The 20,741-nt window shown below is 36.4% G+C and overlaps 1 non-coding gene across 1 annotated transcript; it reads right to left on the bottom strand.

Moving 5' to 3' along the window:
* Positions 1-18,774: 18,774 nt before the first annotated feature.
* On the bottom strand, positions 18,775-18,880 carry LOC112204849 (U6 spliceosomal RNA). Its single transcript, XR_002938602.1, has one exon. It is a non-coding gene; the product is annotated as a U6 spliceosomal RNA (small nuclear RNA).
* Between the last annotated feature and the right edge of the window lie 1,861 nt (positions 18,881-20,741).

Below are 20,741 nucleotides of genomic sequence, written 5' to 3'. Positions count from 1 at the left end.
CTTGACTCCTTGAAATATCTAGCAGAGGCAAATATAATACTTAACACAGACAAAAATGTGTGCTAACAATTTTGAATATATTTTCTAAATTTTTATTTTACCAATAATTTTAAAACCATCTTATTTATTAAAGATTCATTAAAGTCTTGTAAATTTGAAAAACATTTGGACTTATTTATTTAATTTGTATGTGCTCTCTTATTTGTATGTCAATTTATTACTATGTAGATACAGCAAATAAAATAATACATATATATAATGTAAACATACCTAAACGCATATATACACACCCAAATAAGAACTTTAATTTTTTTTCCCCTTGGAACTCTAGCCATGAGATAGGAACTCACAGGTTTACATGAGATAGCTGGATCCAAATGGTATTTCTGACAAAACTGGGACCTGTTTATATGTCTAAACTTATTTTGCCATTATAGGTAATCAAGTGAAGACTGTCGACTAAAATTTTGGGTAAAATAGTTTCCATGGCAGTTTGATTTTAAAGCCTCTTTTACTTTTTTTTTTTTTAGTTTTAGTTTTTAATGTTTATATATTAGCTAGAACTGGATGAACTATATAAGAAAAACAAAATTTTCAAGTAACATTGAATTATTGAGTTTTATCTCAACACTAGTAGCTTAATAACAGTGGATTTAAAGTAGGCAGAAAAGAAAAGAGAAATAGAGATATTTGGAAGACTCTACTTAACTATAATTGCAGATTAACTATTTGAGCCCTGAATGTTTCTTACTATAATTTGTCCATTAGTTTTTAAATGTGTATAAAAGTAGGCCATAATATGTAACCAGTTGGAGTCCCAGAAAACCTGACATTTAAACGTGCCTTTAAACTTGCCTTTAAACTTGCCCATGTTTTTAAACATGTAAGTCCAGGTCCCACAAAAACAACCGACATAAATGCAAACGACCAATTCTCAAATTAGGTAATAGTCCAACAACTATTCCTTTCTGCAACAAGGTACCCCAATCAAATACACAGAGTAGTTTATTCTAAGGAAAAGCCTAAGTGGAAGGAAAGACACTTGCCAGTTGTGCATACTAGAGTGATTTACCCAGTCTTGGAGCCTGTGGACTCCACCAGACACCGCATTTCCTCCAACAAGGCATTGCAGGCAGTGATGACACGAAGGGGAAGGAAGGGAGAATTCCTAAGGCAAAATGTTCTTAACAGCTGCTGATATGTCCCTAGTCATGAGCAGCAGGCACTCATGAATGGTTTTTGATTTGCCCCATAGCATGAATGGTTAAGCCCGGGCACGCTGCTGTGGTCAATTGCTTGGTCCCTTGGAAACACAGCAGGCTGGAAAACACAAGCCACACAGTCCCACGTTGTATGCCATTAAATTGTAATTGAACCTAGGTTCTGTGATTTGCCACTTCAAAGCCAAGCACAAGAGATAAGAGTTGGTGGGAAGACAAGCAGTTTTATTCAGAGAGCCGGAAAAATGAGAAGGTGGTGAACTAGCATCCTACAATATCATCTTAGGTCAATACACATTTCAGGCTCTTTTTATGTTAAGGGCAGGAGGAAGAAGAGAGAGCTGCAGTCAAGAGATGACCAACAACTGCCCACATCTGGGCACCAGCAAGCATCTGAAAAGATTGGGAAATCTTTTGTCCTTGGTCAGATCACAATGCTCCTATAAATCTTTAACAAAACATAGTTAGTTGCTTACCTAATTTCCCTTTAATCCCAGAGTGAGTTTTAAAAACTACATGATTGCTGTTTTTGCATATCATCTCAGTTCTCTAAAACTACCCTAGCCTACATGCAGGAATAGGTAAAGGCCGATTAACCAAAATGGAGGTAACATAATGGTTAGTTCTTTCACTGTTTCACTGTTACAGAGCTTTTACAGGATAAAGACAGGACAGGCAGTTGATTTAAAGTTACGTCACATACTTAACATCTATTGATAGTGGCTGGCATCCTATTGGTCTAGAATTAAATCCTAATTTGTGAGAATGTGCTATAGGCCTTCTATCTGGTTTTCTACAACACCAAACATTTTCATGTCTTAGGAACTTTAAAATTGGTCCTCTCTCTTCGTTAACTTTCCATCCCTTCTAACCCTATCGTCAGTATAACCAGCCAACTCAGTTCTTCCAAAGAGATGCAAAGGTGCATGTAAGCACTTACTTGCATGCTTGTATGTATGTGCACACACTGGCACACTTGTGTCAAGACTTGCTTCCCCAACGTTTAAAATGGTACCTGTAATGTATGACCCATTCAGTAAGTACTTGTTTAATAAATGATGTAATGAATGTTTTTGAATAAAGGAGTATGCTTAAGCAGACAGAAGACTCTTGGGAGTAGAGGGTAGACATTGAGTACGTTGTTTAAAATATTTGGAGGACTTTATCTTAGAAAATCTATTAAGTGGCTTTGGTGAGATAGCAAGCTGCAGAATTAGAAAAAAAAATTAAAGCTACCAGGTCAAAGTTTAACTAAATATTTGGGAAAGTTTCTAAGTGGAATAATTATCTGAATAATAGATTACTGATTGAAATGCTGATTTTTTGGTCACTATATATGTTAATAAACCTAATTTCTTTGTTTCATAGGAACACTCTTATTTTCACTTTCTAAAGTCTCTGAAATTGGAATGCCTCCTTCATGTGATGGTGTCTTAAAATTGCTATTGTAGTTGTTACTTTCCATGAATTCCTGGCCATCAGACAGTATCAGCATTAAACTTAAGAATACTTATCACTGGATTGAAAGATAATTGCAGAGTCACGCCAGGCATTAAATGGGGCTGTGGAAATAGGAAGGGAGGTGGTGATCCGATGTATAGTAGAAGTCCTGAAATAGGTTAGTGATGCTGTCTTGCCAATACTTTTGATAACCAGAAAATTATTTTTTGTGAAAAAAATATAAAAAATAAGCATTTGAATCTTTAGTTAATTCAAATAAATAAGGTGCTGGGAGTATAGAAGTTTTAGAATTGTGTAACCAATTATTTTGTTTTTATTTTCCTTTGATGTTATTCAAAGGTAATGTATAAAAAATGATGACTACTGAAGTCTAGACAAAGGCTTTAATAAATATAGAACTTAAATTCTGGGAAAACACTGTATCAAAGTTTAATTGGCAGTGTCTCTTTTTTATCTTTCAAATGGTAAATAAACTAATGCTTCAATAGCAATTTAATCTTATATTTTATGAAGTATGATTTAGGTTCTATACTGTGCTACCATCTAAAGAAGGTGGTGAAGAGCATACAGTTAAATTAGATGGATAACTAAAAGTTAACATACTAAAATTCTATTTTAACCTTACCTTTCTTTGTTTATGTGTTATGGATTGAATTTTGGCCCACAAAAATATATGTCAAAGTCCTACCCTAGGAATCTGTGAATATGAGCTTTCCTGAAAGTAGTCTTTGTAGATAGAATTAAACTATAATAAGCTTATATTCAACTAAGGTGGGCCCTAATGTAATGTAACTGGTGTCCTCATATGAGAACAGACACAGGGGGAACACCATATGAAGACACAAAGACAAAGAGGAAAGATAACTACGTGAAGATAGAGGCAGAGATTGGAGTTATGATGCCAAATCCAAGAAATGTCTGGGCTACCAGAAGCTGGAAGGGGAAAAGGAGGACCCTTCCGTAAAGGGTTTGGAGAAAGGATGACCCCATTGAGAACTTGATTTTGGAATTCAAATCTCAAGGACAAATTTCCATTGCTTTAAAATCTGCATTAGTTTCCTAGGGCTGCCATAACAAAGTACGATAAGCTGTGTGGCAAGGGCCATACTCTATTGCAGGGTCTAGGAAAGACTCTCTTTCATGCCTTTCTCCTAGCTCTGGTGTAACCAAAAATCCAAGAAGTTTGTCAGCTTGCAGCTTTAAAACTCCAATCTCTGTCGTCACATTCTCCCTCTATGTCTTCACATTGTCTTATAAGGAGACAATTCATATTGGATTAAGGGCTCATCCTGTTCCAGTATGACCTCATCTTAACTAATTACATCTGCAACTACCCTATTTACAAATATGATTATATTCTGAGACACTAGATATTAGGACATCAATATGTCTGTTTGTAGGACATTATTCAACTCATAACACTAAGTTCACAGGAAAAGTTATTTTCTGTTTTAGCTAGCTAAAAATCACAGTAGTGTACCTTTAATTTCACTATATTGAAAACAGCTTCTTGTAAACACCTTTTAATTCATGTTGTTAGACAAAATGCTGATTTGTGGTTGTAAAGTGTCTAAATTGTGTATTCTGAGTCTTAAGCACTCACAAATGTAAAGAATGTTATTTCGTCAGGAGTCTGACACATTAATTTCATTACGATATATATTTCACTGTTCCTATTAGGAAGAAATAATAAAGACCATTTTTAGGACTCTGGAACTTTAATATCTGCGTTAATTATTCATTCAATAAAGATAGTAATAATCTTAACTAGTCTTTTTAAAATGAATATTTTAAAATAGACAATACAAAAATTACAGCTATATACTTTTTAAAAATAGGCGTATTCTAATCTAATTACAATAAACTGCCAACTCAATGCCATTAACAGCCTATTCTGAGTTGAACTAACAATTTTTAAAAGTTAAGTTGTCGTCTTGGTGTCCATTTATGTTTCCAATGATGATAGTTTAGACATCTAGAACTCACCTTTGTACTGTTTCTTCCTTCCCTGATAAGTCATTAAATGATTTAATTTTTCAATGTTGTTCTTGGTAAATGCCATGTTTGATATAATGGAATACATGAATCTGTCCTATCATGAGTTAGTAATCTAATTAAAAGTATATAGTTTGTGTGTATAAATATGTGTGCATGTGTTTCTGTGTGCGTGCAAGGACAGGTTTGATCGCTAGTTATACCCATAGTAGGAATGAAAAAGGGCATTTTATTCAAAAAAAGAACTTAGAGTAGTTTTTTTATGGTTGAGACACCACAGATTTTCCTTCCAGTAGCTCTATCACAATTCAAAATGTTCTAACATCTAATTGGAACATGCCATCTGTTAACCAGGGAGGAAATTCTTTGTGACACATCTATCAATTCATTTGTCAAGTTTGGGATGAAGAAAAATCACTAGTATAATTCTAAATACTTTGCTGGGGTTAACATCCAATGTAACTAATACCAACATTCTAAGGAGCCTCCTCAGTTTTAACTCTGTTTCTTGCTTCCTTTAAGATCAATTCCTCTTCTACCATAGAAAAGGAAAATATAGTTTCTTTCCATTAATAATGAGACAGAACCTCGTGTGAGAAAGGCACAGCCCTTTTAAGAGAATGATTAAACTGTGATAAAGGAATCTAAAAAGATTAACCGCAATGGAATGCCATTTTGTAGTCCTAGAAAGAGGTAAGGATCTAGCTACATCTCTAAATTCTTGCAGAGTGGAAAGGCCTTTCGATAAATTGAAGAGAGAACTGACAACACTTTCTCTGATTGCCTGTTGTGAAAAACTAAGGCCTAAGATGATTGTACTCAAGGTTCAAGGACTTAATCTGCTCCAATGAGCCTCTATTAATCTGGCATTAAATAAGCTAAAGTCTACTTTTCCCAATCCAGAAATAAAGGTCCTAGTCACATTATAATCTGTCCCATAAGCTAGAGAATATTGAATGCATTTTGATTAATATTTATTTCGTAAGTACACTCTTTCTATGTAATGTCAAGACAGGACCTCATAAATTGCTAGTTTTCCTTGGAAATAAGGACATAAGTGGAATATTCATATAGCATTTATTTTCCTTGGATATTCTTATTTAAGTGCACCAAATATACATGATGCTAAGCCTTTACTATTCTAGGGAGGTTTATTCACAAAGTAAACTATGAGAGTAAGATATCCTATTAGTAAATTACAACTACTGTGGTGTAAATATCTGTGTCCCCTCAAAATTCACATGCTAAAATCCTAACCCCTGAGATAACGGTATTAGGAAGTGGGGCTTTGGGGAGGTAATTAGGTCATTTGGGTAAAACCCTCATGACTGGGATTAATTCCCTGATAAAGGAAACTCCAGGGAGCTAGCTACCCCTTCCAACATGTGAGGTCACAATGAGAAGGCACTATCTTTGAGGAATGGGTCCCTCACCAGACAGATTAAGACACCAGACTCTGCTGATGTCTTAATCTTGGTCTTCCAGCCTCTGGAACTGTGAGAAACAAATTTCTGATGTGTATAACCTACCTGTTCTATGATATTTTATTATAGTAGCTTAAATTGCCTAATCCATCAACCATACTCAGTGTATACCAAGGATTTAACTTGTTCTGTGGATTTGCAGAGACAAAACATGAACTAATGAGTGGAATCCATGAGCAAACAATTAAGTTTAAGAAGAGAAGGACTTTATATCAGGCTGCTTAAAAGAGAAAGACTTTCTTTCCAAGAGACGGAGTTCTTAAGAGTGGACTTTTCTGTTCATATTCCCAACACTGACTTTCTTTTTCTTCTTCCAATAGCCTCTAAGTTTTGGAGAAGGTCTATGTGGTTACCAGGATGTCAACTTACTCCTCCAGGTGTAAACATGTAATCAAGATTAAGCAATCAACCGGGTGCGGTGGCTCACGCCTGTAATTCCAGCACTTTCGAAGGCCGAGGCTGAGGGATCACCTGAGGTCAGGAGTTTGAGACCAACTGGAACAATATGGTGAAACCCTGTCTCTCCTAAAAATACAAAAATTAGCTGGGTGTGGTGGCAGGTGCCTGTAGTCCCAGCTACTCAGGAGGCTGAGACAGAAGAATTTCTTGAACCCAGGAGGCAAAGGCTGCAGTGAGCCAAGACCGTGCCACTGAACTCCAGCCTGGGCAAAAGTGTGAGACTCCATCATAAAAAAAAAAAAAAAAAAAAAATTAAATGATCAATGCATTTCATTCATGTGTATAATTATTGGCTTATGTTTGGCAAGTAACAGAATCGGTCTCAGGATCTGTTCTGGAACTTTTGTGACAAATGTGCTCACTTTTTCATCAATATGACAATACGATCAATATGTATGATAGTAGAATGTCTGAAACTATTGAAAACATGCTTGCTACAGAGTGCGAGGAGAAGGCACTATGAGGATGAGGGTAGAGTAAAGAGGAAAGACAGGAAAGAATATCATAAGAAAGAAACTGGAGGCCTGATGCCGTGGTGCACCTCTGGATCAAACAATACCTGAAATAAGCCATATCTCTGAACTTAGTGACTACATCAGCAAGTAAATTTCCAATTTGTTTCTATGTGAGTTTGAAGCTCTGTGTCACTTGGAACCAAAAGCAAACTAACATAACCTGACACTTGACTTGCAGACATGTAGGCTGGGACAGAGATTCTTAAAATTAGCATCATAACAGACTGCTGTGTTGGAGGGAAATTGCTACAATTATAGTTTGAATCACTAAAATTCAGAAGCCTTTCTAAAATAAATGAAATATAGTGTTTTTATATAAAGATATAGCTATCATTTAGATGTAAAAGGAGTATTTTAATAATCTTGGCAAGAATTGCATATAACTCATAACTTTTTCTTTTCATTGCCTCAGCTCTTGAGTCTATGTGTGTTTATTATGCCTGTGAATATCTTATCACGTATGGTGGAGAGAAACATAGCAGCTGAAAATGAGTGATCTAGAAGCCTGTTTCTGGAGAACGTTTCAAAGGTGATGGAGCTATGAGCTGAAAACAGAAGGCACTGGACAAGTAACCTCTAAAGGCCATACAACCCCTGAGACGTGATTTTACAATAACTGCATTTCTAATTAAATATCAGAAACTGGAATTCTCTTTTTATTTGTTTGCATGTTTTGCATTAAATAAATCATTTTTATTTTTATTTTGTGTTTCTAAAGTGTCTCATTTCTGAAGATAGTCATTACCACACATAAAAGATTTAACTTCCTTTTACCTGGCTGTGAAAGTACGTCAACATCTTAGCCTATATATATTTTTAAAAAAATAAAAAATAAAAAAAATAAGGGCTGGGCAGGGTGGCTCATACTTGTAATCCCAGCACTTTGGGAGGCCAAGGTGGGCAGATCACGTGGTAAGGAGATTAAGACCATGCTGGCTAACATGGTGCAACCCCGTCTCTACTAAAAATATAAAAACAAAACCAGCCTGGCGTAGTGGCAGGCACCTGTAGTCCCAGCTACTCGGGAGGCTGACGCAGGAGAAGGGCGTGAACCCAGTGTGTCTGGACTTTATTCCTTCCGGTGGGTTCTTGGTCTCGCTGACTTCAAGAACGAAGCCGCAGACTTTCGCGGTGAGTGTTACAGCTCTTAAAGATGGTGTGTCCCAAGTTTGTTCCTTCAGATGTTCAGATGTGTCTGGAGTTTCTTCCTTTCAGTGGGTTCGTGGTCTCGCTGACTTCAGGAGTGAAGCTGCAGATCTTCACAGTGAGTGTTACAGCTCTTAAAGGTGGCACGTCCATATTGTTGATTCCTCCTGGTGGGGTTCGTGGTCTTGCTGACTTCAGGAATGAAGCTGCAGACCCCCTTGGTGAGTGTTACAGCTCTTAAAGGTGGCACGTCCATATTGTTTGTTCCTCCTGGTGGGTTCGTGGTCTTGCTGACTTCAGGAATGAAGCCACAGACCCTCTTGGTGAGTGTTACAGCTCATAAAGGTAGTGCAGACCCAAAGAGTGAGCAGCAGCAAGATTTATTGTGAAGAGTAAAAGAACAAAGCCTCCACAGTGTGGAGGGGGACCAGTGGGGTTGCACTGCTAGCTTGGGTGGCCAGCTTTTATTCCCTTATTTGGCCCCACCCACATCCTGCTTATTGGTCCATTTTACAGAGCACTGACTGGTGTGTTTACAATCCTTTAGCTAGACACAAAGTGCTGATTGGTACATTTTTACAGAGTGTTAATTGGTGTGTTTACAATCCTATAGCTAGACACAGAGTGCTGATTGGTGTGTTTTTACAGAGTGCTGATTGGTGCATTTACAATCCTTTAGCTAGACACAGAGTGCTGATTGGTGTGTTTTTACAGAGTGCTGATTGGTGCATTTACAATCCTTTAGCTAGACACAGAGTGCTGATTGGTGTGTTTTTACAGAGTGCTGATTGGTGCATTTACAATCCTTTAGCTAGACACAGAGTGCTGATTGGTGCGTTTATAATCCTCTAGCTAGGCAGAAAAGTTCTCCAAGTCCCCACTCCACCCAGCAAGTCCAGCTGGCTTCACCTCTCACCAGGAGGTGGAGCTTGCAGTGAGCCAAGATCATGCCACTGCACTTCAGCCTGGGTGACAGAGCGAGACTCCGTCTCAAAATAAATAAATAAATAAAAGGTTCAATTTATTTTAATATGTTAGTTCAACATTTGGGTTAATTAATTAAGCTTGCTATGACTTAATATAAATGGAATTATGATAATATTTTTCTTAAAGGTTTTTAATGAGTTTTGACTAAGATCATCCATGTAAACTATTTAGCTTGGTGTGTGGCACGTACGGAGCACTCAGTGATTACTTCTATTGGCCTGAAATAAATCTGATGCAACATACGACTTAAATGACATTGATTTATTCTAAACTTTTCCAATATATGCTGAGACTGGAGAATACAATCAATAGTAATATATAACATTTATATATTACAAATTCCAAAGCATTTTGACATACATAATTTTTTTCTGCATAAAAATGAGTTTGGCATCATCATTTACAACTAACAAACAAGAAAATTGAGGCTCAGGTAAGTAAAGTGATCACCCTCATCACCATTCATTCACACACACAGAAAATGAAAAGTTCAGGACCTAAATCTAGGCCTTCTGACACTGAGCACATTATTCTTTCTGCTATAACTTTATTATATTTGGTCATCATAACTCTTTTACCTGAAAAAGCTCAGAATATATCTGTACCATCATGTCACATGCATACTGATAAAGAAAAGAAATATTGAACCATCTTGGAATTTGGTAGGAAACTCATGCCTGATAAATAATCAGGAATAAATATGAATGACTACAAGCGGGATCCAATGAATTTAATGTACATATTCTTTTTAAAACAATCTTAAAAATATGGTGCCTTTAATTAGTGGGCAGTTTTCCCTTGCATGGGACTTGTTTAAAGAATATATGAGGGTTAGGTATAATCAAATTATAATTATCATATTTTACATTAGAATAAGGCTTTACATATTGAAGGCCCTTTTTTTTGAGATAGGGTCACACTCTTTTGTCCAGGCTGGAGTGCAGTGGCACAATTACAGCTCACTGCAGCCTCAACTTCCTGGCCTTAAGTGGTCCTCCCAGCTCAGCTTCCCAAGTAGCTGGGGTTGCGGGGGTACACCACCACACCAAGCTGATATTTGTTGTTGTTGTTATATTTATTGTAGAGACAGAGTTTCACCATGTTGTCCGGGCTGGTCTGGAACTCCTGGGTTCAAGCCATCTGCCCACCTTGTCCTCTCAAAGTGCTGGGGTTACAGGCATGAGGCACCACATTTGGCCTTTTATGACTACTTTATATGTTTTCTCTCATATTTTTAATTTGTAGATTTGCTCTACAGTATGTTCTACAAATGTAGAAATTGTTATTTTTAGATTAAGCAATATGAACAGTTTTATTTAACATTTCTTATAAATAATTTGTATTTTACTGAGAAATTTCCAGACTTGCAGCAGACTGTATTTTGGTGTAAGGAAATGTCGAGTAGCTAATAATACACTGTAGAGATGTATTTTGGGGCTGTCTGGATTTGATGTGTAGGAATGGGTATGTTTTAGTGAGTACAAGTACAGTTTAAGGTAAAATATTTGGAAAGGTAATCCAAGCTCTACCACAATGATAAGCTTTTTATCTCTCACAAGACTAATCAAAGAGAATGTTGATGGTATTATTATTCACCTGCTCGTTTGCTGATTTATGCAACTCACTTATTAGTATCATAGAAAATATAGTCGCTTAGGATGTATTATTCATTACAATATAGCCAGTGGTAGTGTCTCTGCCAGTTGCCACTGTGCACACAGTTTCATGCAACCAGATTTTGTGACTAAGAAATCAATACAGTGAATTGCTAGGGAGCTAGGACTCCAGCTAGAAAGGGGACAATTTACAGTTCTGGGTTAGTGAATAAATTTAGTTTGAAACCAGTAAGGTGCTGGTTCAAATTTTCACCTTTCATCATTAAGGGTGATGCATTTCATAATAATGATTTTAGGACTTTCCTGAAGTAATATAGGGAACAATGGAGGTATGTATGCATTGAGGATGTCAGTTAAGGCATATAGGTCCACTAATCTGACTTAATTCTAATACATTTTGCAATGTCTTTATGAATCAAAAGCTGAGCCTATAGAATTTAGTGGAAGGATTTCCTGGTATCTCTGACAACATCTATTAAACCTTATTCATGGGGCTGTAAATGGCTATTAAAAATCATTGTGCAATAAATGCTTCTTTTTTTCTTTTTCTTAATTTCCTACTAATTTTGTTATGCACACAGGCTTCCCAAAAACTATTCAAGGAGACATCAGTAGCAAACTTTCATTAAATCCCTCAAATATTTAAAGTATCTGAAGGCTCTTTTCTTCACTTACTAGAGGCTGCTGTGCAACATTGGCTGCACAGATGTTTTTCCTCTCCATGTTGTCATAATTAGAAAACTTCAGCCCTGCTGTAAGGAAGCAGAAGTGATAAGGAATCCTTCAGTCAGTAAATTGCTTTATGAGGTATAAGTGTGTCTGTATAATAGGGAATTATGCCAATGAGAGTGCCATTAAAAACAAAAGGTTTGAAAAAAAGAAAAAGAAAACAATGAATTTCTCTCTAAAACCAAAAGACTTTTTAGCGTTTGCTTCCTGCTTCTAAATATATTGAAAGTATCGTATGGGTCATTGCACAAACTGTTGCAAACTGCCTTAAGGCAACTGGAGTCTGTACTTCTATGAAGTTATTTTCAAGAGATAATTAGTAAGCACCAACAATATTTTAGGTGAATGAAGTGTACCCATGCTCCCCACACCTCCAGGTTAAAAGTGTAAGCCTAAAGAATAAATTGTCTGATTAAAGCAAACATTTACAAAATAAATATTAACCCAACTGCTGGGTGAAGTCTCCTCATTTTGTCCTTTTGGGTGCTCTATTCCTGTGGCAGATGGAACAAATCTCCATAGATGATGTTCTGTGATGTATAGTTAGCATCTAGCAAGCAGGACTCTTCCACAGGTGAACAATACGTTTAGTTAGGAATCAAACGTTGTGATACATCCTTGAGAGTAAAAGAACGGAGGTTTACTGATTTTTTTCTTTTTTCTTTTTTTTGGACGGAGTCTCGCTCTGTTGCCCAGGTTAGAGTGCAGTGGCGCGACCTCAGCTCACTGCAAGCTCCGCCTCCGGGTTCACGCCATTCTCCTGCCTCAGCCTCCCGAGTAGCTGGGACTACAGGCGCCCACCACCACGCCTGGCTAATTTTTCGTACTTTTAGTCGAGACGGGGTTTCACCGTGTTAGCCAGGATGGTATCAATCTCCTGATCTCGTGATCAACCCGCCTCAGCCTCCCAAAGTGCTGCGATTACAGGCCTCAGCCACCTCGCCCAGCAGAGGTTTACTGAATTCTTATCCTGTGTTAGGAGACACAAACTAGGAGACCCCTTCAAAATATTTTCAGCCAATCTACAATAATAGATAAATAGACAAAACTAATAAACACCGTCAAAATATTTTCAGCCAATCTACAATAACCTGCATACTTTTAATTTTACCAGAGGTATTCCATTTCTAATACTCTCATCATAACAAAAAACTATTATTTTTACTGTTTAAAATCCATTTTTGAGCATTCATTATAGTAATTAGCAAAACATTGGATTTTCATTGATAAATGGATGACAGATTGCTTGTGGATACTGCTTTTTTTATAGCATATTAGTTGCTCTGGATTATCACTTAACCTAAATTGCCAACACAAAACTTGAATAAGTAGTAAGTCATATATTTCAAAATAAATTGTAGACACTACCAAAAGCTTCCCCAATTTTAAACTGAGAAATGTGATTATGGTGACATGTCCAAGAAAAAGGGGTAATAATTAGTTGAAACATATGAAAGACTAAGAAGCTCGAATCCTAAATAATAAAACTCTAAGCTAATTCATGATCTCTTCTGCTGATTAAAAAAATAATGTAGTATTGTTAAAAGCATAAGAACTAGGAAATCGGTCAGCCTCGGTGGCTCACGCCTGTAATCCCAGCACTTTGGGAGGCCAAGGCGGGCAGATCACCTGGGGTCGTGAGTTCGAGACCAGCCTGACCAACATGGAGAAACCCCGTCTCTACTAAAAATACAAAATTAGCCGGGTGTGGTGATGCATGCCTCTAATCCCAGCGACTCAGGAGGCTGAGGCAGGAGAATTGCTTGAAGCTGGGAGGCGGAGGTTGCGGTGAGCTGAGATCGCACCATTGCACTCCAGCCTGAGCAACAAAAGCAAAACTCCGTCTCAAAAAAAAAAAAAAAAATCCTATGAAATCAAGATAATAGAATGGATTCCAATTTTAGCACTAGCTAAATGAACTTTAGCAACTCACTACCCCAAACTCAGTTTCCTCACTTGTGAAATGGGTTGAAATTCTCACTTTTCAAGACTGCTGTGAGAATTAGATATCGACAGAATGACCTTTAAGACAGCAGTTCGTCCCACAGGCTCTATAGACATATCTCCCTTCCTTTGGAGTAGCAAAACTGATATCACACCTGATAATTCAGAACGCATGAAAATTATTGCTAAGTAGCAACAGAATAAGAAGTGGCTCCGAGAAACTTGATAGGTGAACATAAAAAAACACCAACTTAGAAATTGTATTGAGTTGGATAAAAATCATAACCTTTTCAACTTCAGGTTAACACAAGAATTAGAGCAACATAGACATGAGAGCTGCGTGTTTCAGTGAACTCTAATGGGAGAGGTAATGCATTTAATTCTGAAGGACTTTGAACCACAATGAATCAATGTGGCTCTCCATTGTAAATGGCTTCAATTTTGCTTGCTGACAATTTTATTATTAATAAATCTGTTTAAACATGAGAGTACAGGTATCTCTGACATACTAATTTAATTTCCTTTTGATATATACTAGGAAATGTGATTGTTGGATCATAAAACAACTCTATTTTTAATTATTTGAAGTACTTCTATATTTTTTTCTATAATGGCCTTACTAATGAACATTCCCACCAACAATGTATAAGAGTTCCACTTTGTCCACATCTATGCCAGCATTTGTTATTTTTTCTTTTTATTCATGACCATTCTAAGTGAGATGATATCTCATTGTGGTTTTGATTTGTGTTTCCCTGATGATTACTGCTGAGAATGTTCTCACATCCCTATTGGTCATTTGTTTGTTTTCCTTTGAAAAAATGTCTATTCAGGTCTTTTGCCTATTTTTAAATCAGATTATTTGTTTTTCTGCTATTGAGTTAATTATATTCTGAATATTAACTCCTTATCAGATGGATAGTTGGCAAATATTTCCTCCCATTCTGTAGGTTTTCTCCTTACTCCGCATATTTTGTTGTTGTTGTTTGTTTTTTTGTTTGTTTTTTTTTTGCTTTGCAGAAGCTTTGTAGTTTGATGTGATCCCATTTGTCTATGTTTGCTTTTGTTGACTTTCTGGTGGAGGCCTTATCCAAAAAATCCTTGCCCAGACCAATGTCATAAAGTGTTTCCCCTGTTTTCTTCCATCACTATTCACAATAGCCAAGATATGGAATCAACATATTTTCATCAATGGTTAAACAGATAAAGACAATGTGGTATACATACACAAAGGAATATTATTCATCCATAAAAAATGAATGAAATCTTGTCATTTCTGGCAACATGGTGAACCTGGAGGGCATTATGTTTACTAAAATAAGCCAGGTGCAGAAATACAAATGCCACATGATCTCACATATGGAATCTAAAAAATAATAATTTCATAGACATAGTAGAATAGTGGTTATTGGAGACTGGAAAAGGTAGTGGGAGAACTGAAAATGGGGAGAGATTGGTCAGTGTATACAATGTTGCAGCCAGATGGGAGGAATAAGATCTGGTGTTCTAGTACACACTGTGGTGATCATGGTTAATAGTATTTTATTGTATATTTCAAAATAGGTAGAAGAGTGCATTTTGAATGTACTTACCACAAAGAAATGATAACTGTATCAGGTGATAAATATGCTAAATAACCTGATTTGATCATTATACAATGTAAACATGTATTGAAACATCACACTGTACCCCATAAATATATATAATTATTACATGGCAATTAAAAATAAAATTTAAAAATAAAAAATTGTATTCTCTTATGAATTTCACTCTCCTGTAATTACAAGACAAATAATTTCACTTTGGTTTCTTTTTTCCTTTTCCATTTTTCAAATTCTTTAAGAAAATGAGGCTTGAAGAACCCTCTCACCGATTGTTGATAATTGACAAGTAAATGTTTGCACCTGTTTCTTTGAATTGATACATACAAAATGTGAATGATGCTGCTGAAAATAACAGTCATTAAAATACCCGCATAATTTTTATCTCTAAAGATATTCCTTTAACTGCATGAGAAAAATAAACCCTAGTCCTATCAAGAAACACTCTTTTAGAATAAAAATTATTTTATTTCCTTAAAGAAGTCTGTAAAATTCAAGGAGGAATTTCTATTAGAGGTATGTAGGAAGCCACTTAGTCTTGCTCACATGTTTTGGTAATTTCTTCTTCAAAATTACCACTAAAATTACCCTAGAAGTTTATGTTTATTTAAGAATAACAATTTCATTCCCTATATTATGTAATTTTGAAATAAAATCACATAATTTCTATTACAAATTAATATAATTGAAGAATCTTGCTTTATGCTTATAACTCTAAAATTTTTGAGAAAAATGTAGAGCGTTAAAATGTACATTTCAGGTTATAAGAGTATTTAGAGTATTGTTTCACTTGCAGATTATTGCCTGGAATTTATTTAGGCTGAATTATATTCTGCCTTGGCTGGTCACAGTCTGAAAAACCTCTAAACTATATCATAAAAAATAATAATATCCAACAATTATTGAGTACTTACTAGATGTCAGGCACTCTTCTGAGCAGTTTGCTTTGGGGTTACCTAATTCAATCTTAATATCAGATTTAGCCAAGGAATATCATGAATAATTGGGGCTTTTTTACTATACCTTATTATTTTTAATTGAAACCATGAATTGAAAATCTGTACCTTAAGCTTCTTTACATTGTCCTTCATGGTCTTCAAGCTTAGAGGACACAGTGTCCCATTTCTTTTTAAAACAAATCTGAGTTCCCTATAATATTCTTCAAACTCTATTTCATATTTCACTCTCTTTAAATTTAAATTTCTCTCTTCTTTTCTGATTCCTTTTTCCCTCTGTTCTCTGCCTCTTTTTCTTCCTTTATATTTATATTTCTCTGTCTTTTCTTAACCTTCTTCTCTTTGTTCCTTTCTTTCTCCTCTTTATTTTTACTATATTCTAAATTGCATTTTCCCTATTTTATTTTTCATCCCTGCTTGTTTGTCTTTTTTTCCTTCCTCCACCAAATATTGGCCATCAGCATGTATCCAATTCACTGATATTTCTCAGCATTTTAAGATAGGTGGTTTGTCTTACAATGATGTCGTCTCTCTTTCTGGGAACATCTCAGCCAGTTTAAGGATAGATGATAGCAATCCCAATCCCATGCTGTTCATAACACGTCTGTCATAAAGAAACAATATGCTGGGAAGGAGGCTGTACCCTGCAAAGTCACAGAGATGGAGCTGTCCAAAACCATGGGAACCCACCTCTTGCTTCAGTGTGACCCAGATGTGAGACATGGAGTCAAAGAAGATCACTTTGGAGCTTTAAGACTGTACTGCCCTTCTGTATTTTGGACTTGCATGGGGCCTATAGCCCCTTTGTTCTGGCCAATTTCTTCCATTTGGAATGGCTGTATTTACCCAATTCTTGTACCCTCATTGTATCTAGGAAGTAACTAACTTGTTTTTGATTTTACAGGCTCATAGGTGGGAGGGACTTGTCTTTTCCCAGATGAGACTTTAAACTGTAGACTTTTGAGTTAATGCTGAAATGAGTTGAGACTTCGGGGGACCACTGGGAAGGCATGATTTGTTTTGAAACGTGAAGATATGAGATTTCGGAGGGACTGGGGTGGGATGATATAGTTTGGCTCTGTGTCCCACCCAAATCTCATCTTGTAGCTCCTATAATTTCCAAGTGTTGTGGGAGGGATTTGGTGGAGAATTACTGAATTATGGGGGTGGGTCTTTCCCATGCTGTTCTCGTGATAGTCAATGGGTCTCACGAGATCTGATGGTGTGAAAAAATGGGAGTTTCTCTGCACAAGCTCTCTTTTTGCCTGCCATCATCCACGTAAGATATGACTTGCTCCTCCTTGCCTTCTGCCATGATTGTGAGGCCTCCCCATCCACATGGAACTGTAAGTCCAATGAAATCTTTTTCTTTTGTAAATAGCCCAGTCTCCAGTATGTCTTTATCAACAGCGTGAAAACAGGCTAACACTCTACATTTCCTATACATCTGTTATTCTGTATTCTTTGACATATATCTCCCTATTTCCTTCCTATCCCCTTCACTTCTGGTAACCACTGCTTTATCATCCTTGCATATTTGAGCTCTTTTTATTTAAAAAAAAATTCCTCATATAAGTAAGATTATGCAATAATTTTCTTTCTCTGTCTGGCTTATTTCACCTAGTATAATGTCGTCTATAGTAGTTCCATTCATGTTGTAGACCTCCTTCTTTTTAGGGGTGATTATTTCTGTGTGTGTGTGTGTTTATGTGTGTGTTCGTGACATTGTCTTTACCCATTTGTCTGTCTATGTGTATTTATATTGTTTACATGTGTTGCTATTGTAAATAATACTGCAATCAACATGAGAGTACAGATATATTTGCAAGTGTCTATTTTATCTCTTATGTGTATGTATTCAGAAAATGGATTGCCAGGTCATATAGTAGTTTTATTTTTAACTTCTTTAGGAACCTTCATACTGCTTTCCATCATGGCTATAGCAAACTACATTCCCATCAACAGTATACCAGGGTTCCCTTATCTCCAAACCCTTGCCAACATTTATCTTTTTCTTTTTAATTAATAGTCATCCTTATGGGTATGAGATGATATCTCATAATGGTTTAATTTGCATTTCCCTGGTGATTACTTATGTTGAGAATATTTTACATCTTTTTATATTTTGTATTTTAAAGCTTATTGTAGCTATAGTTATTTTTTACTATAACTGTAGCTACAGGTATATTATTTTGACTTTTAACCTTTGTACTGGAGATTTGAAAAATTAACACATCACCATTACAGTAATAGAGTACTTTGGGTTTGCTTATGAATTTTCCTCTACCAATTGGGTTTATACATTTTTATGTTTTCATGATAGTAATTATCCCTTTTTTTCAGTTGAACTTCTCCCTTAAGCATTTAAGTCCATTCTAGTGATGATAAATTATGTCAGCTTTTGTTTCTCTGGGACAGGGTTTATTTCTCTTTTATTTCTGAATGCATTGCTGGGTATAGTATTCAGGATTGATAAGGGTTTTATGTATTTATTTTTCGCAACCCTTTGAATATAAGGCAACCCATTCCCCCTGGTCTGTGATTTTTTTTTTCTGCAAAATCCTCCCATAGTCTAATAGAGATTCCCTCACAGGTGACTTGAAGCTTTTATCTTGCTCTTTTTAGAATTCTCTCTTTGTCTGTGCCTTTTTTTTCAATTTGTAAAACATAGAATGCTTCACAAATCTGTGTGTTGTTGTTGCACAGGGGCCATGCAAATCTTCTCTGTATATCACAATTTTAGTGTATGTGCTACTAAAGTAAGCAATAACTCTAACACTCCATAAAGCAGTGATTTGTATCTGGATTTACATATCAGAGATTTAATGCTTACAGAGTTATGATAACTGACCCTAGAACACTCAGATAACAAATTATAAAGCCAGAATTTTGACTCATGCTTTCCTGATATCAAAACTTATACTCTTACTTGCATTACTAGACTGCCTATTAAAGAACTCTTTCCCTTCATGAGTCAATATCCATTACCTCATATAAGTGTACTCGTTAAGTTTGTTTTATATGTATATTTTTAGGGTGGATTCCTTACACATGCTTTGTCACTATGGTAGTAGTGACAATATGAATTTACAGCATTAGGAAATAGATAACTGGAGAATGTAAAATTTACCCTGAATATCCTGAAGAGTCTTCACAGGCTGAGGTATCAGTACAGTACTGTACAATTTTTGAAGATATTACTTTCTATAACTCAAACAACAAACTGAAATTTCTGGTGTTTCTGTTACTTGTATTGGCACATGCACAGACATAGATTTGTAACGTTGGCCGGGCGCGGTGTTTCACACCTGTAATCCTAGCACTTTGGGAGGCCAAGGTGGGCAGATCACAAGGTCAGGAGATCGAGACCATCCTGACTAATGCGGTGAAACCCCGTCTCTACTAAAAATACAAAAAATTAGCCAGGCTTGGTGGCAGGTGCCTATAGTTCCAGCTACTCGGGAGGCTGAGGCAGGAGAATGGCGTGAACCTGGGAGGCAGAGCGGCAGTGAGCCAAGATTGCACCACCGCACTCCAGCCTGGGAGACAGAGCGCGACTCTGCCTCAAAAAAAAAAAAAAAAAAGATTTGTAACCTTGCCAAATATTGCATGGCAGGCAATCTTTGTAGAACATGGAATTAAAGCCATCAGGACATGATAATAATGTGAAAAATATTAGCTTATTAATAGCAAATTTTATAATCCTTAATCACTCAATACATTACCAGCAAATATTCTGAAGTTCAGAATTCAATATTAAAATCTAAAGAATTGGTTGTTAGCAAAAGCTAAAGTCACTGGGGGTTCAATTTTCAGCCCACCATGATGTCTACCACCTTATACTTCCATGGGGTTAAAGGTCAGATATATTAATTTGACCAAAACTTGAGGTGATACTAATTTTAAACATTTCAAAATTGTTAAAAAGAATAGTAATTTCCTCACATTAGCTTTGTATTGACTGACTACTTTATTCCTCTTTTTTTTTTTTTTTTTTTGAGACTGTTTTACTTTGTCACCCAGGCCAGAGTGCAATGGTGCAATCTCGGTTCACTGCAACCTCTGCCCCCCGGATTCAAGTGATTCTCCTGTCTCAGCCTCCCGAGTAGCTGAGACTACAGGTATGCACCACCACACTTGGCTAATTTTGTGTTTTTAGTAGAGATGGGGTTTCTCCATTTTGGTCAGGCTGGTCTCGACCTCCCGACCTCAGGTGATCTACCTGCCTCGGCCTCCCAATATTTTATTCCTTTTTGTGTTTAACACTATCCACCATTCCTCCACCCCTCTGATTCCTGTCTAACTGGAGGAAAGTCACCTTGTTGACACACATCTCAGAAATATTGTGTTTAAAGATATACAGAGTACCTTGAATTAGGAAAAGCTTTCAATAACCCATACAGTCTATAAATGCTAGAAAAAAAAATCCATACTGGTGCAAAAATATATTCCAAGCTCTCTACAAGCCTCTGGATTATACAGCCATTATTAATTAAAATAATTCCAGTCAGAACTAAATAGAATCGAACAGGACACTTTGTCTTGCATCTACTAAGCCCCTGCACTTTTATTTTCTCCGTTAGGGCTCTTTTACCAAGTCCTGGGAAATTTTGTCTGGTTTACTCTGC

This window comes from Pan troglodytes, chromosome 9 (assembly GCF_028858775.2).
Source record: "Pan troglodytes isolate AG18354 chromosome 9, NHGRI_mPanTro3-v2.0_pri, whole genome shotgun sequence".
Taxonomy (NCBI): Eukaryota; Metazoa; Chordata; class Mammalia; order Primates; family Hominidae; genus Pan; species Pan troglodytes.
This window is presented reverse-complemented; position numbering and strand designations above follow the sequence as displayed.